Source organism: Mustelus asterias, chromosome 17, assembly GCF_964213995.1.
Source record: "Mustelus asterias chromosome 17, sMusAst1.hap1.1, whole genome shotgun sequence".
In the NCBI taxonomy this organism is placed as follows: domain Eukaryota; kingdom Metazoa; phylum Chordata; class Chondrichthyes; order Carcharhiniformes; family Triakidae; genus Mustelus; species Mustelus asterias.
Window position 1 is genome coordinate 22,425,310 of NC_135817.1, and position 22,143 is coordinate 22,447,452.

General features: G+C 45.3%; 1 protein-coding gene across 2 annotated transcripts in view; it reads right to left on the reverse strand.

Moving 5' to 3' along the window:
- LOC144506368 (actin remodeling regulator NHS-like) overlaps positions 1–22,143 on the reverse strand; it is a 529,732-nt gene that overhangs the window by 345,017 nt on the left and 162,572 nt on the right. The window contains exon 1 of one of the 2 annotated variants that reach the window (XM_078232383.1): positions 14,627–14,753. The exons of the other annotated variant lie outside the window; for it this stretch is intronic. The gene's annotated coding sequence lies outside the window, so the exon portion shown is untranslated. Of the gene's footprint in view, positions 1–14,626; positions 14,754–22,143 lie in introns of those variants that run through there. 2 annotated transcript variants of the gene reach the window in all.

Below are 22,143 nucleotides of genomic sequence, written 5' to 3' on the forward strand. Positions count from 1 at the left end.
TAACATTAATTGTATTAAGTATTTCTCCTGCTGCCAACCCTCTATCGTTAATATTTGGCAAACTATTTGTGTCCTCCACCGTGAAGACCGACACATAAAACTTATTTAAAGACTCAGCCATATCCTCATTTCCCACTATTAACTCCCCCCTCTCGTCCTCTCGTCAATTTTGATCTATTTAAATAGACCCTAATCAGATGGAACTTTTCCTAGACAATCTCATTTAATATACATTTTATGCATGCACTCTGAATGAAAACTCTTGCAGTTCATTATCATAGAATCATAGAATTCCTACAGTACAGAAGGAGGCCATTCGGCCCATCGAGTCTGCACCGACCACAATCCCACCCAGGCACGATTCCCGCAAACCCACACATTTACCTTGCTAACCCCCCGCCGACACTAGGGTCAATTTAGCATCGCCAATCACACAGACCTTAATTCACCTACCTCTTGTTTCTCTTCCCCTCTCTCCTAAATGAGCCAATCCTTGCTGGAGAATGATTCCATGGGCATCAACATCTTGCCCAATGTGCCAGTTATTTATGCCTCAGGCACGATTGTGAGCATAAACAATCTACTTGATGGTGCTGTGATGAGGAATGGAGCCAAAGAGAGAGCCAAAGCTCTCTCTTCCAGTACTCACACGTGTCCTTTTAAAGTTTATTTATTAGTGTCACAGGTAGGCTTACATTAACACTGCAATAAAGTTACTGTGAAAATCCCCTGGTGCCACACTCCGGCGCCTGTTCGGCTACACTGAGGGAGAATTTAGCATGGCCAATACACCTAACCAGCACGTCTTTCAGACTGCGGGATGAAACCGGAGCACCCAGAGGAAACCCACGCAGACACGGGAGAACAGGCAAACTCTGCACAGACAGTGACCCAAGCCGGGAATCGAACCTAGGTCCCTGGTGTTGTGAGGCAGCAGTGCTATGCTGTGATGAGGAATGGAAACTGCTCCTCCCTTGCCTGCCCCAGGAACACAGAGACCAATTGTGCTACACCTACAACTGTCTTGACTACAACCATCTAACCCAGCAAAGAGCAGGGGTCAAGTTTTGGGGCTAGGTTCACCACATAGTTCAGTTCCAGTCTGGAGAATGCATTTACCTACTGAGCTTTCAAGGAAAACACGTTGCAATTAATAAATGATGGGATATGTTCAATTATTGAATTATTTATAATTAGAATTACATTTACATATACTCCTATCTCTCGCCTGTAAAATTATCAAGATGCCTGTTTCTGCTAAATGTCAGCTTGTCGATAAATGCAGCAGGATTCTGCCTGTTCTGATTTATTTATTCACCAATATATGTTACCATTGTTGGAACAGATAATCCTGTTATGAGAGAAATGGCACTACAGAAAGCTGGGACTGATTACGAGACAGTAATCTAATCGAGGGGTTCGATTTACGTCATAAATCTCTTGTCTGAGCCCCTCAATTAGATTATTCTCCTGAAATCTCTTGGCGTGATCTGTGCTTTTTAATATAATAATATTGCTGCAAATTTGAAGGCAATTGTTTTGCTGAGTTTTGGGGCCTGTTCTCATGCTGCCGGCAGTACAAATGCCAACTGGATGCACTCATGGATCATGACATGCAAGCCACAGGATTAATCATGTGATATTGTTTTGAAGTTTATTTATTAGTGTCACAATTCGGTTTACATTAACACCGCAATGAAGTTATTGTGAAAATCCCTGTATCGCCACACTCCAGCACCTGTTCGGGTACACTGAGGGAGAATTTAGCATGGCCAATGCACCTAACCAGCATGTCTTTTGGACTGTGGGAGCAAACCGGAGCACCCGGAGGGATCACACGAGACATGGTGAGAACATACAAACTCCGCACAGACAGTAACACAAGCTGGGAATTGAATCCAGGTCCCTGGCGCTGTGAGGCAGCAGTGCTAACCACTGTGCCACCGTGCTGCCCTGTTCAGGTACTTTGCAAAGGAGATCTAAGTTGACTACCAAACTACTTTATGGCAAGTTAGTGATTTAGAAAACAGAATGTGTGCATTCTTATGCATATACTGATTGTGCCTTTGTATGTGGTCATATATCTCCATCAAAATGATGGTCGGGCTCAGAGGGTTAAATGATGAGGGACGGACTGAATTTGACTGAGGAGTTAGCCCCTCCCCCCAGCACAGACATTCACTGTCTGGCATATGCAACAGTCGCTTCGGGAAGTAGGGAGGATTAAGCAGCAGGGTTTTGGAGCAGAAAGCTGAAGAAGTCATGGGAGAAATTTTAAAAAAACATTTATTCAGGCAGCCACAGACTAATGCCAATATTCTGTAAAGCAGCAACCTGGAAAGTACAACCTACTGAGGGATTTTAAAGGTTTGAACATTCTCCTGCAGAAAGCAATGCTTAACAACTCGATACAGACAGGTGTTAAAAGGAATGTGTGTCATTCAATAGGCATCTTGCAGTCAAACCTACCAACCCAATAGCAGATAGCCAATCTATTTTGTTTGACCATAATCAATTATCGTGTTTCTCCCAGCAACTCTGACTTTAACTGGTTATTTTGACAATGACATTATCTAATCTGAGAGCTTTCAGCTCTACAAGACAAATCCTAAAGAGCTACCCACCTTGTGTCAACAACTAATCGCTCATCTGCTCATACCCCCACTAAGAAAAGCAAACAGCACTGGGAAGGAAGCATCAGTTACCATGTGAGCTGGAGCTTTATTTCAGTCAGATGAAGTGTTGAAATGGGTTGTCAAGCCTTCATAGCTTATCTCACCTATTGAAGGAACATATCAAAGGGATCTCAAGAATACATAAATTTCTCTGTGAAAAGGTTAGCAAAGAAGAGTAAAGCCTGGCTGGTAAACGTGGAGCCGATGAAGGGAGTCCAACATTTGCCACGGCGGTTACTTCAGCATTTACCAGATTAATATTCAAGGGGAGGTGATGGCCTAGTGGTATTATCACTAGACTATTAAGCCAGAAACTCAGCTAATGTTCTGAGAACCTGGGTTCGAATCCCACCATGACAGATGGTGGAATTCGAATTCAATTTAAAAACATATCTGGAACTAAGAATCTACTGATGACCATAAAACCATTGTCGATTGTTGGAAAAACTAATCTGGTCCACAAATGTCCTTTAGGGAAGGAAATCTGTCATCCTTACCTGGTCTGGCCGACAGGTGACTCCAGAGCCACAGCAATGTGGTTGACTCTCAACTGCCGTCAAGCAACTCGGGATGGGCAATAAATGCTGGCCAGCCAGCGATGCCCATGTCCCACGAATGAATATTAAAAATATATCACCTTTCCAGATATCTTCCCAGCTTTCCCAATACTTGCAACCCCTGATAGGTTCCTCCCTTTCTTTCCCAAAGGGATTCATGGTAGAATTGGGGAGATGTCAGCATTCAAACATGGTGTCTTATCCAAGTGAGTTTGGGCATTCATTGCTAGCTTGGCTGTTTAACATGGGATAGTATCACAGCCAGCCCAGTGCAGTCCTTGGTGATCAACACCATCAATGCAATGTCATTGGATAGTGATCAATACTGGGATCCAGGATCATTTATCTCTGTGCAACTATCTAAATTAGTGTCTTCAGAAGAGAATAAAAATTGAAGGAGGATAATGAAAAGGTCACAATTGTACTGGATACAGTGAACAACAGTATCCTTTTCATTATGTTGGCATCGTGATTGCTGTTGAGGAAAAGAGACATGCTGTCAAAGTTTTTAGTCTTGCACTCATCAGGACAGATTTGCAAGTAAATTTGAAGTATAGTCACTGTTATAATACAGGAATGGTGACAGCCAACTTCCACACAGCAAGCTCCCAGAAACAGCAGCTCAATAATGACCAGAACGGCTGGTTTATCGTTGCTGGCTGAGCATACTTATTGGCCAGGATACTTTCCTTCCAATTGTGTCAGAAGATCACCTGCAGGAAGGGCCTGAATTTAATGTCTCAATTGAAAGCTGGCACTTCCAACAGTGCAGCAGTCCCTCAGGACTGCCCTGAACGCCAGCTTGGCTTTTGTGCTCAAGCTCAAAATGGGAGTAATTGGTACCGTGTCTTCCATCCAGAGGGAAATGAATAAGGTTGGATATACTACTCATCTTATACTCCACCCACTTTCAGTGAAGCCTTTCAAAAATGGCTGCAAAATCTGATCCTGTCAGCTTTCCACCAGGTGAGTTAGGTTCCATCCCCATCCACCCCCTCCCTCCACTGAGCTCAAATATTTGGAGATGTACGGTTATGATAATTGTGTGCCGAAGATAAACCAGGTTGTTCAGTAAACCAGAAATTAGGTCATCTTCAAATAGAAAGATTGCAGGAATTAGTTCCAAGGACAGTTTCCTCTTTCATTAGGTGGGTAATAATGTGAGAAGCCACAATGTTTGGCTATATGACTTCAGCGGTTCATGGTACCAATAAAATCAAATGGCTTGAGACTAATGCAAGGAGTACAGCACCTCACTTGTTTGAAATCTCTATTTTACTTCCTCATTGTTTTATTGGGCTGAAAGGGTTAAATCTTGAAGCCTTGTTGCATCAGTTAGGTCTGTACACTCTTGAATATAGAAAATTAAGGGATGATACAAGTGTTCAAAGATGTTTTAGGACCTGATAGAATAGAACAATAGAATCCCTACAGTGCAGAAGGAGGCCACTTGGCCCATTGAGTCTGCACTGACCACAATACCACCCAGGCCCTATCCCCGTAACCCCACATATTTACCCTGCTAATCCCCCTGACAGGGGCAATTTAGTATGGCCAATCAACCTAACCCGCACATCTTTGGAGTGTGGGAGGAAACCGGAGCACCCGGAGGAAACCCATGCAGACATGGAGAGAACATGCAAACTCCCCAGTCATCCGAGACCGGAATTGAACCCGGATCCCTGGATTGTGAGACAGCTGGGCTAACCACTGTGCCACCCTAGAGCATCTTACCCAGGCCCTATCCCCGTAGGGTAAATGGAGGGAAGAACTTCCTTTCATAGGAGAGTCCAAGGGGCATAATCTTAAAATTAGAGCGTGATGAGTATCCCTTAAAGGATCAATCTACAGAGTAAGAGTCACATGATCCAAGGAATCAATCAGGGAGCAGGGTGGGGAAATCAAGCAGGTACGGTAGCACAGTGGTTAGCACTGCTGCTTCACAGCTCCAGGGTCTTGGGTTCGATTCCCGGCTCGGGTCACTGTCTGTGTGGAGTTTGCACATTCTCCTCGTGTCTGCGTGGGTTTCCTCCGGGTGCTCCGGTTTCCTCCCATAGTCCAAAGATGTGCGGGTTAGGTTGATTGGCCAGGTTAAAAATTGCCCCTTAGAGTCCTGAGATGCGTAGGTTAGAGGGATGAATGGGTAATAATATGTGGGGGTAGGGCCTGGGTGGGATTGTGGTCGGTGCAGACTCGATGGGCCGAATGGCCTCCTTCTGCACTGTAGGGTTTCTATGATTCTATGAACTGCGGGCTTCTGTACTCAGAGCCATCTTGGGAGCTGATTGCAGCCATGAGGTTTAGTTTAACCTGTAAATAAATTAGTTGTGTTTTCCCTAAACTGGTGAACAAGCATCATTTCAGGATGATGCAAGGAAGCACTTCTTCACACAATGGGCAGCAGAAATGTCATCCCCCCCCCAAAAAAAAATTACTGAAGCCAGGCCATTTGAGAATGTCAACACTGAAATAAACAGATTGTTGCTGGGGAAAATTACTAAATGTTACAGAACCATGCTGGGTAGATCGAGTTAGGATACAGATCAGCTATCATCCAGCTGAATGCCTTGAGGGGCTAAATGGCCTGCTCCTGTCCCAAGTTCTGCTATTACTTTTTAAAAGAATAGAAAATGATTTTGGGCTCTCCATTCTCTCAATTAATATGTTTGCTACACGGTTTGGACTGAGCCACCTAGATCAATAAAACCACAGATTCAATGCACATCGGTTAGCTGGCTTGTCAAGTTGTTTTTGTGCTGCCAAGTGCTGTCTATTACAGTATTCTATTACAGGAGGCAGCATGGTGGCACAATGGTTAGCACTGCTGCCTCACAGCACCAGGGACCCGGGTTTCCTCCCACAGTCTGCAAGGCATGCTGGTTAGATACATTGGCCATGCTAAATTCTTCCTCAGTGTTACCGAACAGGCACCAAGTGTGGTGGTTAGGGGGTTTTCACAGTAACTTCATTGCAGTGTTAATGTAAGCTGAATTGTGACACTAATAAATGAACCATTATCAATTGATATGGGCGAGGAGAGGAAATGGGCGAGATATTAAATGAGTCCTTTGCGTCAGTATTCACCAAAACGAAGGACTTAGAAATCATAGAAATCATAGAAACCCTACAGTGCAGAAGGAGGCCATTTGGCCCATCGAGTCTGCACCGACCACAATCCCACCCAGGCTCTACCCCCACTTGGTGGATGATGAGTCTGGGGAAGGGTGTGTAGATTGTTTGAGTCATGTTGAGATCAAAAAGGAGGAGGTTTTGGGGTTCTTGAGAAATATTAAGGTAGACAAGTCCCCAGGGCCTGATGGGATATACCCCAGAATACTGAGAGAGGCAAGGGAGGAAATTGCTGGGGCCTTGAGAGAAATCTTTGTATCCTCACTGACTACAGGGGAGGTCCCAGAGGATTGGAGAATAGCCAATGTCATTTCTTTGTTTAAGAAGGGTAGCAAGAATAATCCAGATAATTACAGGCCGGTGAGCCTTATGTCAGCGGTAGGGAAATTGGAGAGGATTCTTCGAGACAGGATTTACTCCCACTTGGAAATAAGTGGACGTATTAGCGAGAGGCAACATGGTTTACTGAAGGGGAGGTCATGTCTCACTAACTTGATTGAGTTTTTCAAGGAAGTGACGAAGGTGATTGATGAGGGCAGGGCAGTGGATGTTGTCTACATGGACTTCAGTAAGGCCTTTAACAAGGTCCCTCATGGCAGGCTGGTGCAGAAGATGAAGTCGCATGGGATCAGAGGTGAGCTGCAGTGGAAGGGTGCATTTCTGAATGGAGGGCTGTGACAAGTGGTGTTCCTCAGGGATCTGTGCTGGGACCTTTGCTGCTTGTAATATATAGAAATGATTTGGAGGAAAATGTAACTGGTTTGATTAGTAAGTTTGTGGATGACACAAAAGTTGGTGGATTTGCGGATAGCGATGAGGACCATCAGAGGATACAGCAGGATATAGATCAGTTGGAGACTTGGGCAGAGAGATAGCAGATGGAGGTTCATCTGGACAAATGTGAGGTAATGGGTTTTGGAAGGTCTAATACAGATAGAAAATATACAGTAAATGGCAGAACCCTTAAGAGTATTGACAGGCAGAAGGATCTGGGTGTACAGGTACACAGGTCACTGAAAGTGGCAACACAGGTGGATAAGGTAGTCAAGAAGGCATATGGCACGCTGCCTTCATTGGCCGGAGCATTGAGTTTAAAAATTGGCAAGTCATGTTGCAGCTTTATAGAACCTTAGTTAGGCCGCACTTGGAATATAGTGTTCAATTCTGGTCGCTACACTACCAGAAAGATGTGGAGGCTTTGGAGAGGGTACAGAAAAGATTTACCAGGATGTTGCCTGGTATGGACAGCATTAGCTATGAGGAGAGGATGGAGAAACTTGGTTTGTTCTCACTGGAACGACGGAGGTTGGGGGGCAACCTGATAGAAGTCTACAAGATTATGAGAAGCATGGACAGAGTGGATAGTCAGAAGCTTTTTCCCAGGGTTGAAGAGTCAATTACTAGGGGGCATAGGTTTAAGGTGCGAGGGGCAAGATTTAAAGGAGATGTACGAGGCAAGTTTTTTACCCAGAGGGTGGTGGATGCCTGGAACTCGTTGCTGGGGGAGGTAGTGGAAGTGGATACGGTAGTGACTTTTAAGGGGCATCTTTGGGGCGGCACGGTAGCACAGTGGTTAGCACTGCTGCTTCACAGCTCCAGGGTCCCGGGTTCGATTCCCGGCTCGGGTCACTGTCTGTGTGGAGTTTGCACATTCTCCTCGTGTCTGCGTGGGTTTCCTCCGGGTGCTCCGGTTTCCTCCCACAGTCCAAAGATGTGTGGGTTAGGTTGATTGGCCAGGTTAAAAATTGCCCCTTAGAGTCCTGAGATGCGTAGGTTAGAGGGATTAGTGGGTAAATATGTGGGGGGTAGGGCCTGGGTGGGATTGTGGTCGGTGCAGACTCGATGGGCCGAATGGCCTCCTTCTGCACTGTAGGGTTTCTATGATTTCTTGACAAATACATGAATAGGATGGGAATAGAGGGATATGGTCCCCAGAAGGGTAGGGCGTTTTAGTTCAGTCGGGCAGCATGGTCGGTGCAGGTTTGGAGGGCCTGTTCCTGTGCTGTAATTTTCTTTGTTCTTAGTTGATATCTACTTAACAGGGTACATGGTTGGACATTAGGCAAGGTCAGGATGGGTTTGACTATAGTGCTCTCACTTTTGAATAGTTTGTCAATATCCACTGTTCAGATTGATAGAGGAAGAATGGCTGCTGTAGAATCGGCAGCAGCAACTAACTACCCTCAGCAGAGGATGGGGGGAACATTGGCAACTAAAAGGAAATAGAAAAATGCACTGGAAGATAAAGGACTGGAGAATAACTGCTTACAGTGCTCTCTTAATTATATTATCGATGACTAACATTGTTAGTTGGTTGGTGTCTGGAATTCCCTACCTAGGTTAGTGATTGAGGCTGAAATGCTCAAACTCATTTAAAAGGTACATGGATCTGCATCAGAAATGCTATAACCTGCAAAGCTACGGACTAGGTGCTGGAAGGTAGGATTAAAATGAGTGGCTAGTTTAATGTTTCTCTTTTGTGGCTGGTGCAGACACTGAATAGCCTCTTTCTGCACCATCTGAATCATGTTTCTATGATTGTACGGTTCTAACTCCCAACCAGCTGCAAATGCAGGCAAAGGACAGCATATTCAGGGCAGGCACACTCTCTTTCATGGACAGAATGGGGAGATGGGACATTTATCACTCTACCAGGGATACCAGAGGCCTTCAATTGGATTCAAAAGGTTATTGGCTCTAACAGGAGCTACAATAGAGGGCATAGGTTTAAGTTAAGAGGGGAAAGAATTAATGGGAACCTGAGGAGCAACTTTTTTTAACACATATGGTACATATGTGGAATGAGCTGCTGGAGGAAGTGGTTGAGGCAGGGACATTGATAACATATAAAAGGCATTTAGGTAGATGCATGGATAGGAAAGGTTTAGAGGGATATGGGCCAAATGCAGGCAAGCAGGGTTAGCTTAGATGGGCATTTTGGTTGGCATGGGCCAGTTTGGGCTGAAGGGCCTGTCTCCATGCCGTAGGTTCTATGATTCTATAATACTAGCACGGTGAGATGATCAATCCTGCCAAAATGCTGGGACCTGCCGGCATAGGTTCTGCTGGGCCCTTTTATGGACAAAAAAGCCGCAATTCTTAGTGTCTTCCCAGAACTCCATTTCACATACCCACATGATGCAAAGATGGAAGATCTGCCCCTCCCCCACATCCCAATGGAGAATGACAGGAGCATTATAGGCTCCAAACCTGCTTCTGCCCCATTACATGGTCCTTAGACTGGCAATGTGCTCCTATCATGCTCACTGAGAGCCTTTAAACTCTGTTGTTGGAGCATGGCTGGAGTCAAAGCTGCTAATGAACAGCTTTGAGGTTTTTTTCGTGTTCCGATTGAAGGAACATTGGAATTAAATGGAAACAATCGGAAAAGAAATTCACTGACAGAGGCGAAAATAGTTTGTTACTAGAATGAAAAAGAAGACAATGCAGGATGCTTTTGAAAACAGGAGCCAAATGCAGTTAATTCAGGTTTAATCCTCAGCAAATCTTTCTTTGCAGCAACAGTGTCATATATATCCTCTCTTTCTTCAGTGATTGAAGGCTGCATAAAATGTCCCAGCAAAACTGATTAGATGTAGAAAAGGCTGCAGTTTTAAAGTTTGTATTTTTAGGTAGGGTGGGGAGAGAAAGTTGTCGAATTGTGCCCATTTAATGGGTAAAGAATAAGCTTAGAGGGACCAGTTCCCATGAATTCCAACGGTGTAAAGCATCCAGGCAGTAGATCCCTGGTTAGCATATTCAAGAAGCCTGATACCTAGCATCCCATTCTCAAATTCAACAAAGGCGCTGTCAGTACTACATTCGGCATTGCTGGGTCGACAGTAGCCACATCAACTTTAAAGAGACTGCTGGAAGTTGCCAGTGAGATGTTATATTAAAGGAGTGCTCCTTTCTGCACTGTGCATTGCTGTTGGTAAGAGCTTTAACAACACCAGGTTAAAGTCCAACAGGTTTATTTGGTAGCAAATGCCATTAGCTTTCGGAGCGCTGCTCCTTCGTCAGATGGAGTGGAAATCTGCTCTCAAACAGGGCATACAGAGACACAAAATCAAGTTACAGAATACTGATTAGAATGCGAATCTCGACAGCCAACCAGGTCTTAAAGATACAGACAATGTGAGTGGAGGGAGCATTAAGGTTAAAGAGATGTGTATTGTCTCCAGACAGGACAGCCAGTGAGATTCTGCAAGTCCAGGAGGCAAGCTGTGGGGGTTACTGATAGTGTGACATAAACCCGCACACATGAGGACGGCCTAAACCGGGATCTTGGGTTTATCTCTTTAACCTGTGCTTGATGCTCCCTCCACTCACATTGTCTGTATCTTTAAGACCTGGTTGGCTGTCGAGATTCGCATTCTAATCAGTATTCTGTAACTTGATTTTGTGTCTCTGTGCCCTGTTTGAGAGCAGATTTCCACTCCATCTGACGAAGGAGCAGCGCTCCGAAAGCTAATGGCATTTGCTACCAAATAAACCTGTTGGACTTTAACCTGGTGTTGTTAAAACTCTTACTGTGTTTACCCCAGTCCAACGCCGGCCTCTCCCCATCATTGCTGTTGGCCCAGCCTTGCCTTCCATTCCCATCATCCAATCATATGCACTGGCTCAGTTAGTATCACTCCCACCCAAGTCAGGGAGTTGTGGGTTCAAGCCCCATTCTGAGACTTGAGCACTAAGAACCTAGGCTGACGCTCCACTGGAAACTGAGAAAGTGCCACAACATCGAAGGCGTTGCCTTTTGGATGAGACGTTTAGCCGAGGCCGCGTTATTGGTTGACGTAAGAGCTCCCATGGCACTCTTTCATAGAAGTTAAGTGGAGTACTCCTCAGTGTCCTGACCAAGTGTTATCCCTCATCAACATCACGAAATCAGATTAACTTGTCATTATCAAGTTGCCCTTTCTGGGAGCTTGCTGTGCACAAAATGGCTGTCATGCTTCCGACATTACAACAGAAGTGCTTAATTGTCTGTGAAGGGCTTTGGGAAGTACTGAGATAGGTGCTATAAAAATGCAACTCCCCTTCATTGGCTGAGTGTCAGAACGATTCATTGGAGGTCCAGACTGGCGAGCTTTTCTTTTTATTCATTCATTCATGGGATGAGGGCGTCACTGGCTGGGCTAACATTTATTGCCCATCCCAAAAGACATTTAAGAGTGAACCAATTGCTGTGGATCTGGAGTCACATGTAGTCCAGACCAGGTAAGGATGGCAGATTTCCTTCCCTAAAGGATATCAGATGGATTTTTACAACAATGGGTTTCATCAATAAATTTCACCATCTGCCAAGGTGGGATTTGAACCCTGGTCCTCAGAGCATTACTCTGGGTTTCTAGATTACTAATACAGTGACAATACCACTACACCATTGCCTCCCTGATGTTGTACAGGCTCCTGCAGCTCACCATTTTAATGCAGATTAGGTCTGACCACCAAATCACAGTAAGCTTCAGCTCAGTGCACCAACATTGTGTAGAAGTTCTCATGCACCATCCACTTCGCTCGGTGACTTTCTTGGCAATTGTGCTTTAAGGACAAATGAAGAGCACACAATTTAATGACACTGCATAATTATTTTCAGTATCAAAATCAGTTAGCATGCCTGAATTTCAGATTATTGGCCTGAAAATCTCATTCATGTTATATATTTATAGCCAAAATATTCTGATGTGGAAATGCCGGCGTTGGACTGGGGTAAACTGGCCAGTCCCATGACTGAATATCAGTCTGACACTGTTGTCAGGGATAAAACTTGACGAATGCTGCCAGAGCGAATGAATGGATGATGCCCAGCGCCATGTCACAACTATAAGAGGTCAGGGCTTTAGCGAGGTAAGGGGAGAAACTAGCAGCGAAGGTGAAAACAAACCTCGCTTCACATGCTTTCATGCCTTAGACTGAATTTATTTTTGATGCTGATAATTTCTTTTCATATATAAATCTATTAAATTCAACATGTTAGCTAATCCTGAAAGAAAGAGAGAGATATATGAGCTATAATGTGCTAACTCATTTAAAATTAATGGATTACCACTACTGTTCCAATTGAAAAATCGGGGCCTTGATGTATATATACGGATCTTGGCACTTTGATCCATTGTTATAGCTGCACAATTTGACCCATGTGGTTATTGGTTGGCTGCATTTATAGCTCATATTGTTATTTAATTTCTTTTCCATGATAAATCACTTATTTTTTCTAAATTGAGCTGCCTTATATAATATTTAAGGCACTTTCGCATCTGTCCAAAGCTGATTCCAAAGAGAAATATAGAAACATAGAAGATAGGAGCAGCAGGAGGCCATTTGGCCCTTCGAGCCTGCTCCGCCATTCATTACAATCATGGCTGATCATCCAACTCAATAGCCTAATCCTGCTTTCTCCCCATAACTTTTGATCCCATTCACCTCAAGTGCTATATCTAGCTGCTTCATGAGAAGAATATTAAACCGACCAAAATTTCAAACCCTACGGTGTCTACACTTTGAACTGCTTCGGGCTCACAAATAGGCCAATTCTAAACTCAGAACTTCACACACGACCACATGGATTAGGCTGCAGCCAGGCCGGTGACAGTCACTGCTCTGTGTGGCCTGCCTGAGAACGTGAGGCTGTGGTGCTCCTGTGTCAGCTTGCTTTGCTTGTGAATAGGAACAGTCTGCACCGTGGTGTTGTGTGACCCAGTACACCACATTCAGCAATGCCAACAGGAAGATCAGGATCCCTGTAACAGGTCCAAAGAGCCACATAAGTAAATGGTCCAGTCGTGCCAGCAAGTGCAAAACACTCATACCTTGGGAGGTAACATCACTTGAGGAAGGAAAAAGGTTGCATTTATTATAGTGCCTTTTACAACTTTACAATATCCCAAAGTGCTTTACAGCCAATGAAAGACTTTGGAAGTATTTCCCTGTTTCAATCTAAGGAATGTGACAGCCAAACAAAAAGGGACAAGTAGGAACATCAGAAATAGGAACAGGTGTAGGCCATTCGGCCCCTCAAGCCTGCTAGTCATTCAATTAGATCATGGCTGATCTTCTACCTTCATATAATTTCCCCGCACTATCCCAATATCCCTTCATGTCTTTACTATCTAGAAAACTATTGATCTCAGTCTTGAACATACTCAATGGCTGAGCTTCCACAGGCCTCTGGGTAGAGAATTCCAAAGATTCACTCTGAGCGAAGTTATTCTCCCTCATCTGAGTCCAAAATGGCTACCCCTTAATCTGAGACTGTGACCCCTCGTTCAAGACCCCTCAGCCAGGGAAAGCAACCTTCTTGCTTCTACCCTGCCGAGCCCTGTAAGAATTTTATAAGTCACAATGTGAAAACAGGCCCGGTCTCCTCACTCTCTCCTCACAGCATAATCCCGTCATCCAAGGAATCAGTTTGACAAACCTTTGTTGCACTCCCTGTATTTCAAATATATCCTTCCTTAGGTAATAAGCCTAAAACAGTACACAAGATTCCAGATATGTTCTCACCAATTGCAGCAAGGCATCTATATTCAAATCAACATAAATTATTTTGCAATAAAGGCCAACATACCATTTGGCTTCCTAATTGCTTGCTGCATCTTTATGTTAGCTTTCTGTGACTTATTAACAAGGACACCCAGGTCTCTTTGGACATCAACACTTCCCAATCTCTCACCATTTAAAAAATGTTCCGCATTTCTATTTTTTCTACCGAAGTGGATAACTTCACCTTTTTCTGCATCATATTCCACATCCCATGTTCTTGCCCACTCATTTAGCCTGTCTAAGTCTCCTTGAAGTCTCTTTGCAACATCCTCGCAACTCACACTCCCATTCAGTCTGGTGTCGTCAGCAAACTTGGAAATATTACATTTCGTTCCCACATCCAGATCTTTGATAATGGGCAGGACTTTCCTGTCCCAGCAACCACAGGAGTCATCACAGGTGGGAAGGAAAATTTGACAGACCAGCAAAAGGTCCGTTGGCTTTGTCCGGGAATTTCTGGACCTGAAAATCCCACCCATAGACTGGGGACAGCTGGATAGACTCGATGGGCCGAAGGGCCACTGTATGACTCTATGCCGGAATTTTACCAAGCCCGAGACTTGTAAAATCCCACCTGAGGCCAAGGGAGAATGCCGTTCTGCGAGCTTCACCTGCCCCGATTCCAGGGCGCGGATGCCGTTAAAATTCCGGCCGATGCCTCTGTGACTGATTCATACGGTACCACACCAACCTGACAATGACCTTTTTACGACTTACCTATTTATATTCAGCAATGCAAAAGAAGACTGTCTTTCACTGGTCTTGGGTGTTTTTTTGTGAATCAGTATTTTAGTTGCACAGAGTCACATTCGAGGTCAGCTGCATCTCAAAGCACGTTCTGAAGGAAAGTTGTGAAGTTTAGAGTTTTTGTTGCTGATGAACTGATTCAATACCTCTGACCCCTCACTAAACCAGTGATTATACAATTGTGATGATCCCTTTTTCGTTGTTCCACCAGATGAACAGAAGGTCTGCAAACTCCATCAAGAGGAGGGAGAAATTAAAGGTCCTTTTATTCATCAGGCCGAGGGAGTGTCTCTGAACCCTTGGAGAAGTGATGCTTTCTTCTGAAATAGCCCAAAATATATCTAGTGAGATAGAAATGTGTGTGTGTGTGTGTGCGCGTGTTGACTGCAACATAAAACTGTCATCCAATGTGTTTAATTTGGAAATGCTCCAAAGCCTGTTCTCCTACTTTGCTAAATCTTTTAAGAAGTGATATTTAGAATGGCAGTTTACAGGGTGAATAATGCTCCTATTGAATTCTCTCAGAGTTGTTACCTAGGGTGAGGTTTTATTGCCTAGTCGTGCTGTGAGCAATCCTACTTTGTTCCCAGAGCCATCTGCACCAATTCTGCCTCAATCATTTGCACTGGGCTCTTTTGCTGCTCACCATAGACTTATTGTGCTGAAGTGTGGTGGAGTCCTCCAATTCAAATTGGAGAAGGGAAATGGTCAATAATGTTAACTCCCCAACTAAGGAAATATACCTGCAGTAGTTTCTCAACTGCAGTTCTAATACTACTGAATGGAAAAAAACATAGTAGGCACAGGCTTTCTATTGCCAAATTCCTGCCTGAGTGGGTCTTTCCAATTAGTTCATCAGCATGTAGCATCTCCCCATCTCAAGCTTCAATATTCATCCCTCACCGCACCTTGGACTTTCCCCTCGCTCCTTTGCTAAGTGCATGGTACATACCTCGCATCCATCATTATCTCTGTCCATGGTAGGGCTCTACCTAGAGCTAAAGACAGTGAAAGATGCCATCCATATTGTGGTCCTGAAGTAGTGGAGATCAGTGTCATGGCCATGCTGGGGGGGGGGGGGGGGGGGGGAGAGATATATCGGAGGCCATTGAAGCCCACCCCAGTGGTCAGGGACATGGCCGGGCAGTGCCTATTGGGCAGTGCCAGTCTGGCAGTGCCCACTTGGTACCCTAGCAGTGCCCAGTTATGCACCATAAGTGTGCCGGGGCAGTGCCAAGAGTGTGGCTTAAGTGCGGGTGGGACCTGAGTGGGGGTGGGGCTGTGACAAAGGGGGTGTTCACAATGACGGGGGCTTATGCAGGGGAGGAGCTCTGCAAGCAGGGGGGGGGGGCTCGCAGGATGGGCCGCAGAGCGGTCGTAACAGAGGGGGCATGTCGGGGGTCCACCAGGGGACCCATTGGGAGGTTTCTGATGCCCCAATGCCCCCGTGTTGGTGTGTGGTGGGTAGCAATGTTGCCAATGATTGGGTGGTGTGGGGGGTCCAATGTCCATGGTGTGGGTGGGGGGAGGAGTGTGAGTGGGAGGAGGTCTCCTGGTTCCCTGTCAAATTGGGATGCCCTGTGCAATGGCACCCGAGCACTCCGAATTTGCTTCACTGACATACTTGGGTTCAGCTCCTCCCCACCCGCGCAAAACTCCCATCTGTGAAAAAAACTGACAGTGTCGGGGGCATAGCTTTAAGGTGAGAGGGGAGAGATACAAAAGTGGCCAGAGGGGCAATTTTTTCACACAGAGGGTGGTGAGTGTCTGGAACAAGCTGCCAGAGGGAGTAGTAGAGGCGGGTACCATTTTATCTTTTAAAAAACTATTTAGATAGTTACATGGGTACGATGGGTATAGAAGGATATGGGCCAAATGCAGGCAATTGGGATTAGCTTAGGGGTTTTAAAATAAGAAGGCGGCATGGACAAGTTGGGCCGAAGGGCCTGTTTCCATGCTGTAAACCTCTATGACTCTATGGCTGTCTGTGTGGAGCTTGCACGTTCTCCCTGTGTCTACGTGGGTTCCTCCAGGTGCTCCGGTTTCCTCCCATATTCCAAAGATGTGCAGGTTGATTGGCCATGCTAAATTGCCCCTTAGTGATAGGGGATTAGCAGGGTAAATATGTGGGGTTACGGGGATTGGGCCCGGGTGAGATTGTGGTCCGTTCAGACTCGATGGGCCAAATGGCCTTCTCCTGCACTGTAGGGATTCTATGATTCTATGATTGCAGCGCCGAGCTCACCCAGAAGACAGGCATGAAAGACTCCCATTTTCACGCTGTTAGAATTTTTTGGGGAAAATTCTGCCCTAAATGTCCAATTCCACTGGGGCATTCCCACACGACTGGATGGAATATGAGTCTGCAATTTTTAGGCACTGGATTTACTCCCTTCATTCCAACTCTGTGAACTAAAGGAAGAATCATTGACCACCCACTGTCTTTAGCTGCTTGTTTTAGTGGTTGCACAGTGGCAGCGAGGTGATGAGGGCACCGTGTTTGAGCTATTTCCTGCCAGTTTGTCTGAATGGTTCCTTTCGAATTTCTCTCCATGGTATTTAAGTCATTAAAACGGCCCACAGAAACCAGAATGTTTTCTCTAACCACTGTTAATGCTCTATTTTGAATCAATACACTTGCTGCTGTCTAGAGGGCCAGCATTCTGGCAGGCAGACTAGTTACACAAGTGTAGTCAAGTGGAATAAATGGAATGCATTGCCACGGTAACCTGCTCCATTCATTCGCTGGCGTTGTTAACATGCTGTGATTTCTAGAAAGAAAAATCAGGGAATTGTGTACTGCCCTAACTCGCTCATGCTGGCAAACCACATGACAATGACCTCATAATACACAGGTTGTATACCGCAGTAAATAGATGATGAACATCAAATTGATTGACAAACTAACACTGTGGGCACTGAAGGATATCGCCATCTACTGTAGCAGAAAACTGCAAGTCATACACAGTCACATGAACAGAGGACGCTGGAAAAACTCAGCAGGTCTGCCAGCATCGATCAGGAGAGAAACATACACAGACATAGGTGGAGATAAACAATAATGGCAAGATTTTGACTTAACTAACTCGCACACACATACCACACACTCACATACAACACACACACACACTCACATACAACACACACACACATACAACAGGCACACACTCACACACCACACGCTCACATACAACACACACACATACAACTACACACACATTCACATACAACATACACCTACACACACATATAACGTACACAGCACACGCTCACATGCAACATATACACACACATCACACTCACATACAGTCACACACACCACATACTCATATCATAGAATCATAGAAACCCTACAGTACAGAAAGAGGCCATTTGGCCCATCGAGTCTGCACCGACCATAAACCCACCCAGGCCCTACCCCCATATCCCTACATATTTACCCACTAATCCCTCTAACCTACGCATCGCACGACACTAAGGGCAATTTTCAGCATGGCCAATCAACCTAACCCGCACATCTTTGGACTGTGGGAGGAAACCGGAGCACCCAGAGGAAACCCATGCAGACACGAGGAGAATGTGCAAACTCCACACAGACAGTGACCCAAGCCGGGAATCGAACCCAGGTCCCTGGAGCTGTGAAGCAGCAGTGCTAACCACTGTGCTACCGTACATATACAACATATACACACACACCACACACTCGCATACAACTACACACACACTCACATGCAACATACACACACACACACTCACATACTACACACACACACTCACATACAACACACGCACACACACTCACATACAACACACACACACACTCACATACTACACACACACACAACTACACACACTCACATACACATACTCACACACTTACATGTAACATACACAGCACACACTCACATACAACATATACACACACACTCACATACAACATTGGGTGGTAGTGGAAGGGTCTTTTTCCGGCTGGATGCCTGTGACTAGTGGTGTTCCGCAGGGCTCTCTATTGGGACCTCTGCTGTTCGTGATTTATATAAACGATCTGGAAGAAGGTGTAACTGGGGTGATCAGTAAGTTTGCGGATGACACAAAAATGGCTGGACTTGCAGATAGTGAGGAACATTGTCAGAGGCTACAGAAGGATAAAGATAGGCTGGGAATTTGGGCAAAGAAATGGCAGATGGAGTTCAATCCAAATAAATGCAAAGTGATGCTTTTTGGTAGAACTAACGTAGGGGGGAGCTATACGATAAATGGCAGAACCATAAAGGGTGTAGATACGCAGAGGGACCTGGGTGTGCAAGTCCACAGATCCTTGAAAGTGACGTCACAGGTGGAGAAGGTAGTGAATAAGGCATGTGGCATGCTTGCCTTTATAGGACGGGGCATAGTGTATAAAAGTTGGGGTCTGATGTTGCAGTTGTATAGAACGTTGGTTCGACCGCATTTGGAATACTGCGCCCAGTTCTGGTCGCCACACTACCAGAAGGACGTGGAGGCTTTGGAGAGAGTGCAGAGGAGGTTTACCAGGATGTTGCCTGGTATGGAAGGGCTTAGTTATGAGGAGAGATTGGGTAAACTGGGGTTGTTCTCCCTGGAAAGACGGAGGATGAGGGGTGACCTAATAGAGGTGTATAAAATTATGAAAAGCATAGATAGGGTGAACGGTGGGAAGCTTTTTCCCAGGTCGGTGGTGACGTTCACGAGGGGTCATAGGTTCAAGGTGAGGGGGGGGGGGGGGGGGGGGGGGGGGGCGCGGGGGGGGGGAGGTTTAACACGGATATCAGAAGGACGTATTTTACACAGAGGGTGGTGGGGGCCTGGAATGCGCTGCCGGGCAAGGTGGTGGAGGCGGACACACTGGGAACGTTTAAGACTTATCTAGATAGTCATATGAACGGAGTGGGGATGGAGGGATACAAAAGAATGGTCTAGTTTGGACCAGAGAGCGGCGCGGGCTTGAAGGGCCGAAGGGCCTGTTCCTGTGCTGTATTGTTCTTTGTTCACACACACCACATACTCACATGCAACACACACACACTCACATAAACATACACACACACACAACTACACACACATTCACATGCAACATACACACACCACACACTCACATACATCACACACACACAACCACACACTCACATACAACACACACACACACCACACACTCAGATTCAACATACACACACACACCACACACTCACACACCACACACCACACACAACAGGCACACACACACACCACACACTCACATACAACACACACACACACCACACTCACATACAACATATACACACCACACTCACATACAACATACACACACACCACACACACAACATATACACACCACACTCACATACAACATACACACACACCACACTCACATACAACATACACACACACCACACTCACATACAACATACACACACACCACACTCACATACAACATACACACACACCACACACACATACAATATATACACACCACACTCACATACAACACACACACACACACCACACTCACATACAACATATACACACCACACTCACATACAACATACACACACACACCAACACTCACATACAACATACACACACACAATACTCACATACAACACACTGACACATATCACACACACAAAACACCAACACACACCATACACTCACATTCAACACACACATGGACACAGACTCACTCACATACAACACACACATTCAAAAATTACACACAACATACATACCCACAACACACACAACACTTGCATACAACACATTCGTACAAGACACACACATAGAACACACTTCCTTCACATTCTTCCAAATGTCTGCTGCCTGGCATTGGACTGAATACTCTAGTTGAGGCTGTGTCGGTATTTTGTAAGGGTTCATCATAACTTCCTTGTTTTTGTTCTCTATAGCTCTATTTATAAAGTCCAGGATCCCACTTTCTTATCCTGCTCTTTGCCTTTCAGTGGTTTGTGCAAACATTCCCCCAATCTCTTGATTTCTGTATCAGCTTTACAATGATATCCTTTATTTCATATTGCCTCTCTGTGTTCTTTCTACCAGAATGCATCACTTCATACTTCTTTGCATTAAATTTCATTTGCCACCAGCCAGCCTATGTTCCCTTGAAGTCCATCACTATCCTCCTCACTGCCAACAACACTTCCAACTGTTCTGTCATCCGTGAGTATCCACAGCAGAACCCAATCATTTTAGCTGCTTCTGTTACTCACCTATTGTTTATTTTGCTACGTGCTTATTTTTAGTCTCGCATTTTCTACTCTACGAGAAAGAGTTTGCACATTTTACAGATGAACCTCAGTGACCTAAAAAGGGGGGAGGTTGTGAGGAGGAGGGGGGCGGGGAGGTGGTGTTCTTGTTTTTGGGTTGGAGCAGATGCTTGGGCCCAAGGCCTGCTGTTACATTCCTTCAACTTGATCCAACTCATATCGAGTGAATGATTTACTTGGGCACTGATATACTTCCCCAGTGGGAGTGTTACAGAGGGAACATTCCCCAGCACTGTCTAGTTATCCTGTGTTTCTGTGAGCTGCCCTTTATAAAAAGGCTCCGAGGAACTTAAAACCTTTTTCCTGTTTCCCTTGATTTAATTTTATGGCTAATTATTATTCATGGGAGGAAGAAGTCCAGGCACGTGGCTAAATTCATCAACCTGTTTAAAACCTAGGACAGGCCAGAGGATCAAAGACGGTCAGTCGGATGGACCTTTGGGGATTTCTGGCATGCACTGCAGAGGTTTCCTCTCATTGCATTGTACGGCAAAGAAACAGGCCATTCTGTCCAACCAGTCCATGCCAGCAATTATGCTCCACTTGAGCCTTATCTAACATTTAATTTTACTGCTACATTATGTGGGCAGCACAGTGGCACAGTGATTAGTACTGCTGCCTCACAGCACCGGGGACCTGGGTTCAATTCCAGCCTCGGGTGATTGTCTGTGTGGAGTTTGCACGTTTCTCCCCATGTCAGCGTGGGCTTCCTCCAGGTGCTCCGGTTTCCTCCCACAGTGGATTGGCCATGCTAAAGTGCCCCTTAACACCCCAAGATCTGTAGAGGTAAGTACATGGGGTTACGGGGATACGGCCTGGGTAAGGTGCTCTGTAAGAGAGTCAGTGCAAACGTGATGGGCCAAATGGCCTCCTTCTGCACTGTAGGGATTCTATGAAACTGGAAACTCCAAACAACTTCCTCACGCTCCCTCGCCAAAGAAAAACGTCAACTGATACACAAAACAGATGGAGGAGGAATCCCTCGCCAGCTCAGTCGCTCAATGTAATGCTGATGACATACACTGCGAGACTCGGGCTCAGTTCCATTCTGTTGTACTGGCTGAAGCAACCAGTGAGAGAGGTGTTAATTAAGTAACGTGACTCTGGAGTTAAAAGCAACTTAAGAGTTCCCATTCTTTCTGGAATACACATCGTTGAGCTGATATTGCAAGCGATGACAATCATCCA